Below are 10,687 nucleotides of genomic sequence, written 5' to 3' on the forward strand. Positions count from 1 at the left end.
AATAAATTATCCACCATTAATAATATTCTTTGTTTCAGAATGGTGATTGTTGATGCCATGGCTCTTGATCTGCACGAAGAAAATATTTCTCATCCAAGAATAGCAGAGATCCAAGGCTGATTATTGTGCAATTAAAAAAAAACTAAATTATTATTTTTGACAATCCAATATACTAATCACTAACCACACAAGTATATAATATTATTTTACGAGTGTCAGTTTTCTTTTCCGATTCTTTCTGACGCATCTAATAGAATCGAGGGATTTATTTTAATAGTAAAATAAAACTATTGCAAATGTTTTTTAAAAAAATATTTATGTATTCCTATTCTACTATATTCCATAATAAATTTATCGTGCAATATTAATATAAAATTGTTTTTTTTTAAATACAAGACAGAAAAAATGAATTGCGTGCATTAGTACACAATTTATTTTTAATTAACTTGTATTTAAAAAAGCAATTTTGTATTCATATTGTACAATAAATATCAATGTATAATGTAACGCAGTGATTTGAATTTTTGCACCGTCATTAAGCTTCCCGAGCCTCATACAAGGAAGCGCTGCGATCGACGCCAAAATGCTTAGATATAGTACTTCAGTTTCCTGTCTAAAGATAGCTGTAGTCTGTGGTTTAGTCAGGTAGTATTTAGTGTTGCAAAAGTGGGATATTCAATTTTCAATATCAGTGTTGCCCGTTAACCATTAAAAAAATAAACGGGGTAGATTAAAAAATAAATTAATAATCTTTATACGTTATCTTTATAGTGAAATTTGCTGGCTGGCTTCATTTATTATTTTGGGTATTATTTTTTTGCCACGAAAATCACCGAAAATGCGCTAAAAGAACCGCACAAAAGTGTTGCTTATGTTGAAAAATGTCTGTCCCTAAGGCGTTTTTATAACCGGTTAATTGATTTTAAAAAATGAATCATAAATTGATATAAATGTTTTTTTTATTTTTAAAGGTAAGCATTAGGTGTATTATTTTATTTTCAAAGTACTTATAACTTATGTTATGTATGCCTTTTAACTTACATATCTTCATTCAAGTATTTATTAAATTGTATAATGTGAAAATTAGTAACATGATTTACAGAAACATTTCTACGTTATCCAAGGAATGCACTTAGGTATTTTATTAAATAGAAACAGCGATTTATATTATTTTCTCGTCATATCAGAGATCAAATTCAACAATTTTATTTTTGTTTATTGTTGTATTATTCTTTTTAAATTAAAAAAAAAAATCTTTATTTGGATAATCAACAGCTATATTTATCTTATATATAAAATAAAATAATCCAATTACAGGTTTTTACAAGTAGCATCACAGTAAGTTGAACAAGATTCTCGAACATAAAATGAACATTTAATGTAAATCCAAAAGAAAAGAAAAAATACTACGAATTATTTTGAAAGCAAACGATTGTTTACGTATTGACGTCTCAAGTTCTCTTGCCCTTCTTCTGATAAGTTCTGCTGATTGGTCAGTTGACTTACTGTGAACCAGAAATCTATCTTATAATTGGTTTATTCGAAAAAACTAGTGATGTCGTTAAAATGTATTTTTTTTTATACATTTTCAAGAAACTTCTTGCTCATACTGATCATCGTGGTTTCGGATGTGACAGTGTTTAATGAACACCCTGTATATAATATAAAAGGCGGCCTCCGTGGTGTGGTTGTTAAGGTGCTTGAATCACGAACGGAAGGTTCTAGGTTCGATTCCCGGTGAGAATACAAAAATTCAAAATGGGATTTTTCTCAAGCCTGACTTTTCTGTGCTCAATTCACCACTGTAATTGGGCCTCCTGGCCTGTTGTGGTGTAATAAAAAAATAAAAAAAATAATAACAGACGGGCATAAAAAGTATATTTCTGAGAAAACAGAAAAAAGTAAATATTTTGTTTGTGGTGTAGCTAAAAAAACAGACAGGCAGAAAAAGTATCATTCTGAGAAAACAGAAAAAAGTGAGTATTTGATTTGTGGTGTAATTGAAAAAAAAAAAAAAAAAATAGACAGGGAGAAAAAGTGACTTTCTGAGAAAACAGAAAACGGTTAGTATTTGGTTTATTCATTTATGAGCGGTTGATTTCACCCAAAATCGATACATCTTAGGAAGATCGAGTTTGCATCCTACCGATTATTAGTTTTTTTGAGAAAAATCACATTTAATTTTTGTGTTCTCACCAGGAATAGGACTCGAAACTTTCCATGTATGAGTCAAGCGTCTTAACCACTATACCAAGGAGGCTACCGGGATATATAATATTAAATAACTGCGTGGTATTGGTGGCGTTATTCTGAATGACAGATGATTATTATTATTTTTCTTTTAAATAAATATTTGTGTTCTTATGATTCACCCGAACTATTTATTTATTAGAAAATGAGAACTAAGTTGTGGTAGAGTAGGGTGCGAAGCTCGGACTTTTGATCCCTGGGTCCGTGACACTAGCCACCGGACCACGACCCGGTTCATTATTATATTTAGATTGCTCCTAACAGCAAAAAAGGCTCAAAAGGGTGAAATTTTACAGTGCCCGGGATTCTAATTAATCAGCGGAGGCCCGCAGGGCTGACAAAGCGAAGCCCGAAGTGCCGAATTTCTTAGCACGTAACAGTTGTCTGCTAGTTGTTTTTATTGCCTTTTGGTTGGTCATTAAGTAAAACCTAGGTAGTAATTAAATATTTAAAAAAATATTTGATATTTTGTTTTTTTAAGGTGTAGAAAACTATTAAAAATTGGTAATTATTCAAACGTAGTAGAATGAGCACCCTAGTATCATGTATCAGAATACGAATATAATCTAAAGCCACATCTTTCATAATATGAAACTAGAGGGATCTCCGCATGACAGGATATTATTTCGCAAGAAAAACCGGAAGTTTTTATGACTAATTTAGATGTATAAGCGTGTTTATGTATCGTATTATAAGCGCTGGGATTTTTTTCAATTTTGTGATTTTGAAAATACTTTGCCTGTGACGTCACAAGCTCTCTCCGGTGAGTTGTGCTGATTGGTGGTTGGCTTCCCATAAACCGGAAATCTATCACAACACTCTAAGATTGGAAAATTTGAAAGAAATAGCGACGTCGTTCAAAGTAGTTCATTTCAATCGACTGTTTCATACGTTTTCTAGAAACTTAGCCGTACAATGAAATGCTCCAATTTTTTCCACAAATATGGAAACATTTTTTATATCCAATTTCCCGTAGCATTGAACTTTGTTTTATTTATACCTAGAGCTCACAATATTCACGTCAATATTTTTCAATATCTAATTCTTAAAAATACCCTTCCTTGTCTACCAATTCTACAAACATTTGAACATACTTAAAATGTTAATAAAACAGGAAGTAGGTATTTCTAAAATAGGAGGTAGGCAGCTCTGCAAATTTTGTCGAATTTACAGAAAATTCCTGACGACGTGTTTACGGTAATTAGGTGCGTGTTTAAATTCTGAGATTACAATGTATTTGGACTAATCTTGATGCCCTAAACGGCTAAGTAAAGGGATTAGGTTTTCGGAAAGCACGGGTAAAGCTGCAGTCGCGATACCTGGAAATCTTAGGAAAATACGTAGAACTTATGTTCCTAGTGGGTGATAAGTAAATTGTGTTCATATATTTTTTTTTAGGAGTTCGTAAAACCCTTTCACCCGGCATGCGCATGCGGCGTGAAAAAAATATTCAAATAAGTAAGATGCCCATCAGAGGGTGAAAGCGCTAATTGGTCAAAATAAATAAGTGGAAGTGTACCAAGTATTTTTTAAATTAATAACTTTTTATTTTATTTTATTTTTATTTTATTTTTTTGCACCACAACAGGCCAGGAGGCCCAATTACAGTGGTGAATTACACCACAGAACACCCAGACATGAGAAAAATCACATTTATTTTTTGTGTACTCACCGGGAATCGAACCCGGAACCTTCCGTGTGTGAGTCAAGCGTCTTGACCACTACACCTCGGAGGCAGCCACATGTAAATATAAGTTATTACATCAAGTACAAAACAGTTGAACCACGTTGTGGTCCCGTGGTTAGTATCGCGGACTCACGGATCACAACTTGATTCCTATTTTCTAATAATGGGTTATTTATAACTCGTTGTAAATGACCCCCAAAATTGATTTTTTTTGGTAAATCGTAAGAACGCAAATACTTTTGTTTTTTCAAACTTTTTTTAAACAATAAGCATTATATTATTAATTTTAACAATAAAAGAGTATTAATTTGTAAAAGAAAGTATAATTACGTCGGCAAAATGGTGTACAAAACAAAAACTAACTTATCTTATTTTTTGTTTTGTATACCATTTTGTGAAAAGGACCGAAACGATATTGTTATGATATTTGTTACAATCAATATAGTGTAAAGTTTCCGCAAACCTAGTTTTGTAAAATTTCCACTGAAAATAAACGTAAAAATAGCATTTTTCAATAAAAAATGATAAAAGCGCCATCTACGCATAATTTTTTATTTTTTAAATTATTTTTTTTTATGTATTTGCGTTCTTATGATTTACCTAAATATTTAATTTTGAGGGCCATTTTCAACGAGTTGTAAATAACTCACTATTAGAAAATGGAATCAACTTGGGGTAAAGTGGGATTCGAACCACGGAACTTTGGTCCGTGAGTCCGAGACACTAGCTACAGGACCACAACTCGATTAGTTTTATATTTTTGTTTAGAATTACCCTAAGAACGCGGTCTTTCCAAATCTTTTGAACAATAATTTTTCGATTGCTACAACCAACAAAAAATATTTATTGCCAGAATGATCCCAAGGCTTAGTATGTAAGATCTTGGGTTATTCCACCACATAAGAAAGATTAATGAGAAAAATGTTCAGCGTATTTTGTCGGTAATGTTTTTGAAAAGGACTATTTATAGAAATCATACAATTATTTGAACCACCATAGGGGTTTTTGTATTTTTGAATATAGAGGGAAGCTGAATTCGGAATAAAATTTATTCAAAGTAGATTTGAAAACAGTGGGTACTTATGGCTCTCAAATGTAGTTTTTGCTGTGGAACAAAACTGCAAGTTTACAATCTCACACTTCATAATTATACTCAATAAAGACGGGTATTTTGGAATAAGGCAGGGTTGGGTTAGCGCTGAAGAGTTTGTTAGTATTTCATTAAATTTTATAAAAAAATACATTTTGCCAATAGTATCTGCTAATTCAAAACTAATTTTAGAGTCTCCCTTGGCACGGGTCCCCAGTGAGGGAACATTATCTTTAATGTAAAAAAAGTAATACATAAATTAACATATTACAACAGAGATGAAGAACATTTGAAAGAAGGTAATATAGAAGTCTAGGCATCTACAATGGCTACTAGGCATGTCAATGGCTGATTTAAGTGGCCACTTTACACATTGTGTAACATTCACCATTCTGCCCATATTCGAACATCTATATTCCTTAAATTCTTTCATCTGTTGATGTTTGTGAATATAAGTGCTGAAACCTTTATTTATGCGGGTGAGATTCATCTGATTAAATTATTTCACCTACATACTAGGCAACGCCTGAAAATCTTATTTTTTCAATTTCTAGCGATATGTAGCGGCCAGGGGCGAATCATCAAAATAAGAGATTATGCACAGCTTACCATTATATTTTACTTTCGATAATAATGTTTTATAGTAAATATGTTATGCAAAAATAAATAAAATATTTTTTATTTAATATAAATCACCACCACCGTTTATATCTTCCTACAAAAAAATATCTATGAAGTGCGCCCAGCGCCCAGCGCCCAGCGCCCAGCGCCCAGCCCGTTCTCAGTGAACGATGAAACTAGCCGATTACCTTAACTTATTTCTCCATACAAAAAAGTACACTTTATTTTACATCTTTAACCAAGTCTGCTTTTTTAGTACTAAAACAAGCTTGCAGATTACAAATATTATTTGAAGATTCTCTATTTGGAAACTAGTACTTTGAACATTATTTCCGTACAACATTTTTTCTTTGATAGACATATTATATTATATATCACATAGGACACGTGGCGTTCGCTGTAGCCGTTTTCGGCATTATTTATTTTTAAAGAAAGCGGCCATGTCATTGTGGTATTTGTTAATAGTACAAGTATTGTATTAAAATAGTGTAGAATAAAGCTACGTACATCCTGTGATTAATAATAATTGTTGTTCAAATTGATTTTCACAGAACCTCAAAAGAAATAGTCATTTATAATTATATTACTTACATATTACATACTTATATTTATTTATTTTATTTCTTTATTCATATTTTTCTCTTTCAAACTATAATTAATAATAAAAATAATGTGACTTCACTAACTTAATAAACAGAGGTAATTAACAAAATATCCACAATTTTAGCAACTGGGTATATATGTACATCTATATAATTTATATTACAAAATGCACAATGAAAATAACAAAAACCTCACATAAGCTTGTGGAGCAGTTGATTCAATATTGGTTTGGGCGAATGAGACAATCCATTTTACTTCTACCTAGCCCCACTATCCATTTTTTTATAACCTTTTTAAACATTTTCTCGTTACTAATTGATTTAATATATAGTGGAAGTAGGTAATAGATTTTAATTGAATAATACTCAAAAGCCATTTTTGCGAAAGTGGTATTAGTTTGTATTTTTTTAAGTAGGTACAATTTAATGAACATTTTTTGTAGGTTACCTACCTAAAAAATAAATCACGGCTCGCCACTAGTAGCGGCCCGCAAACCAGCTAGAAAAAGTGCATTTGGTAATATTCGTTTAATAAAAGTATCAGTCCTGGCCGTGAGTCGTGACAAATGAGATGGGAAAATTACAAATCTTTATATGTAATATTTGAAGCTTTATTACTAGTATACCTCTGATGGGGAAATACTAAACATTTCAAACTCAATTTCAGCGTTCTTTGGACACCACAAAAAAAACATCAATTGAACGTAGTTATGCAGAAAGCAGCCAGTCCACAGTTTTGAAAAAATGAGATATTGATGTTATCGGGCGCAGTAAGGTCAATTCTATGTTCTGCTAAAAACAGCCAAACCGCTTTCAAACAAAAAGTTGTTTTAATTACCTTCTGAAAATGGTATCAATCACAAAAACGGTATTTCTTAATTTGCAGAAAACACCCACAGCACTAGAAAATCTTAACGAATTAAAAAATCATTAAAACTGGAAATACGTAATTAAATTCTTGTTTGTAATGTAAATAAAAAACTAATATATACCTTCTTTATCATTTTTTAAAGTCAAAAACATTCCAACTGTTGTGGAGATTAGTTTATTCACTCTTTTCACAAAGGTGCTATTATCTCAGTTTCACTTTTCTATGGCTGGCTGCTTTTTGTATAATTACGTTCAATTGGAACAGCATTAGAATCGAGATATTTTTAACAATTCCAGATGTCATATTTATCGTCTTTTCCTTATCTGCACCCAGTGGTATGCACTGCATTGCATTTCATTTGTACTTTAATCGCAGCGTGTTTAGATTATTTTTGTTACATGGAATTTAAGATTATTAATCTTACGCTTTAAGTACCAAACTAGAGAGTAAAATATTGAAGTGTTAAACCATCATCAAAACAAGTATTTCACGTCGACCCTCCCTGCCTGGAATCAAACCCAAAACTACAGAATGGTGGGCGAACCCACCAACAAGTACACTACGAGGCGGACTTACCTCCACTCGATTTCCTTATTTATGATTTTTACCTAAGAGTAGCCATCGAGTCAAAATCACTCTTCCAGGATTCTGGTTCTATTTTACACACATAACTGTATTTTTCTACTGCCCTGACACAAAAATGTTTTGTATATCCTAAGTTTTTAAGCATGTGGGTATTTTGCCAACAAACAAAATAATATGCAAAATTTTCTACAAAATTACGGATAATTTAATTTAATTTCATATACCTGAGAAATGTCACTGGGTTTGAAAGGGTAAAAGCATGGATTATGTTAGGTACCCTGTAAAATTTTGAATCCCCCACGCCACGTGCCAATTGTGATAAGCAGTAAAAAAAATCCCATAGAAGGATTCATATTACTTTATTATATAACCCTTTTATGAACAAACATAACAAATACGAAAAGATATATATTATATTAGGTATATTACAACATAAATAAAGAAACTCAAAGACAATAACATGATTTTTTAAAAATCAAACAAAATTTTGCTACGGAAAATAATAAATAAATAAAGTAGTTAATACATATTTATGTATTTCATTTATTTGTTTATTCAAGTTAGTCCAAATGTTTGTAGACAAAGACTGGAATTAAACTCATAAGTTGTAATTAAGGTTAACTTTAAATATAAAACGTGCGTGAGCGCATGTGTACGTAACAAAAAAGGTTTTATATACATTATGTTCTACGATGCAAATGTTGATGGATGCAGAAAACGAGGAAGACCGAGAAAGACATGGCACGATCAAGTCCATCAAATACTTGAAGATGGAAATGTCAAAAGTAGGAATAATCGGCTTGCGTGCATGAGAAGATGTATGAATGTAGAGGAAGCGAGGTCTGTATGTCAAGATAGAGTGTTATGGCGTTCTATCCTCTCTGCCTACCCCTACGGGGAAACGGCGTGATGGTTTTTTGTTGTTGTTGTTGTATGTTCATTAAAAAAAAAGTTCTTTAGCTATTAATTCCTCACCAAGAACAAGAGGTTTCCTATTTTTTTGTGTGGAATTCGTTTCGTTTTCTTCATATGTACTTTCGCCTTATGTATTTCTTTTGTAATTAATTAAACAAGTTAAATAAATGATTTTTTTTTTAAAAACATATCGTCGGCATACTAATAAAACGCTCTAAATGTCCAAATTGGTGAAAACAACTTAAAAATGCATGTAGTTTTGCGTCATTTATCGACAAATCATAAAATTCTCTAAATCCTCCGAAGTTTAGTTTCAAAGCATGTATAAAAACGCACTGAAAGTACTTTTAAAAAATGTGTTCTGCTGAAAATCATTAACTTCATTTATCACGTGTTTTTTTAGAAATTGAAACAATTTAAAGGTCTGGAACGAATGGTCTGAAAAGATAGTCTCAATTTGCTGCAACAATTTTGAAAAAATAATATGGAAGTCTAGGGATCTGTCGTTGGCTGGTTTATGTGGCCAAACGTGTATGAATATCTAAAAAGCTCTAAATAACTCCCCCCCTAGGGAGAAAATCTAGCCTGTCTGCAAACATTTGGACATGCTCAAAACATTGTTGAACGAAGATGGTTTCATGCGTATGCGCCTTATCCAAAATTTGAATAAGAAAGGTAGGGAAAGACAAAAGTTGAGTCAAACAATCAAATAGATTTTTCGATTTTTGAAATTGACATGGCCAGGCACCTCCAGGACGGCGGGAGCCCGCAGGTGTAAAGAAGAGGCAACTTGGGTTAAGGTTCTCCCGAGGCACGCGCATCAGGTGTCCAAGCCAGGTCCACCGCCGCACCCACTAGTCGTCTAGACGCTCGTTACAAGAGGCCGCTGCCTCCTTTGACTTCAATGTTAGTTATGAAATCGAACCACCTTATTTTTATCTATTTATTCATTAAGGAAAAACAACAGCTGTTATATAAGAATACAAAATATAAAAAAAATAGTACATACTTCCAGTTAAAGTTTTTCACAAATATAATGGGAGAACATGTTACACAGTAAAGAGAAAAATAATATATTATATAAGACATGAGAAAAAAAAGAGTTCTTAACTCTTGTGTGGCTGTGATGTCACACTAGTCGACATAGGACACAAGACTTGATATATCTCTCTTATTTTTTAAAATGATGAATTCGTATTTTTTGTAATCTTCAAATGGACATTTTCACACCGGATTTGGAAAGTGAAATTTGTACAACTATGCTGGATGTTAATACAAAAAAATATTTATCCTCGCTACGCGAAAAAAGAGTGTCCGCTAATTCAGCAACACATATGTATAAGAAAGAGCACGAAGATAGAACTCATCACAAGGAAGACAGAAACGCTGTTCTATGGCAGGTGTTAGTGTGAAAGAGACAAAAACAAAACTAAGTAAAGTGTAAAATAGATTCAGATTTCAGCCGGTTGATAACAGTGATGGGAAACGCACGCGTAATCTGAGCGGCGTATTTATGAATATTAATTTATTTTACTATAACAGGGCTAAATTATATGTTTATTTGCACAAATAATGGAAAAGGGATTATTAAACAGTATGTCTCCATGTTTTTTTTTTTTCAATTTTTGAACTTATAATTATTCCGTCTTTTACTAATGGTAACACGATGTTACATCACCGCGCGCAAAGGGATTATTTATCACAGTCTTTTAAAAGTTAAGAAGGTTAAGGGATGAGGAAGTTGAGTGGAGGAGAGGGATTTTTTATTTTATTTTTTATTTTATTTTATTTTATTTTATTTATTTTTGCACCACAACAGGCCAGGATGCCCAATTACAGTGGTGAATTACATCACAGAACACCCAGGCTTGAGAAAAATCTAATTTAAATTTTTGTGTTCTCACCGGGAATCGAACCCGGAACCTTCCGTGCGTGAGTCAAGCGTCTTGACCACTACACCACGGAGGCCGCCAATTTTCATAATATAGTTGACCAATTCAAAATTTTGGTATTATAATAAAATAAACAAAATTAAAGGAACATAAACTTATTACACACTGACGAAT

This window comes from Micrasema longulum, unplaced genomic scaffold (assembly GCF_059751315.1).
Source record: "Micrasema longulum isolate JH-2025_06_02 unplaced genomic scaffold, ASM5975131v1 h1tg001954l, whole genome shotgun sequence".
In the NCBI taxonomy this organism is placed as follows: Eukaryota; Metazoa; Arthropoda; class Insecta; order Trichoptera; family Brachycentridae; genus Micrasema; species Micrasema longulum.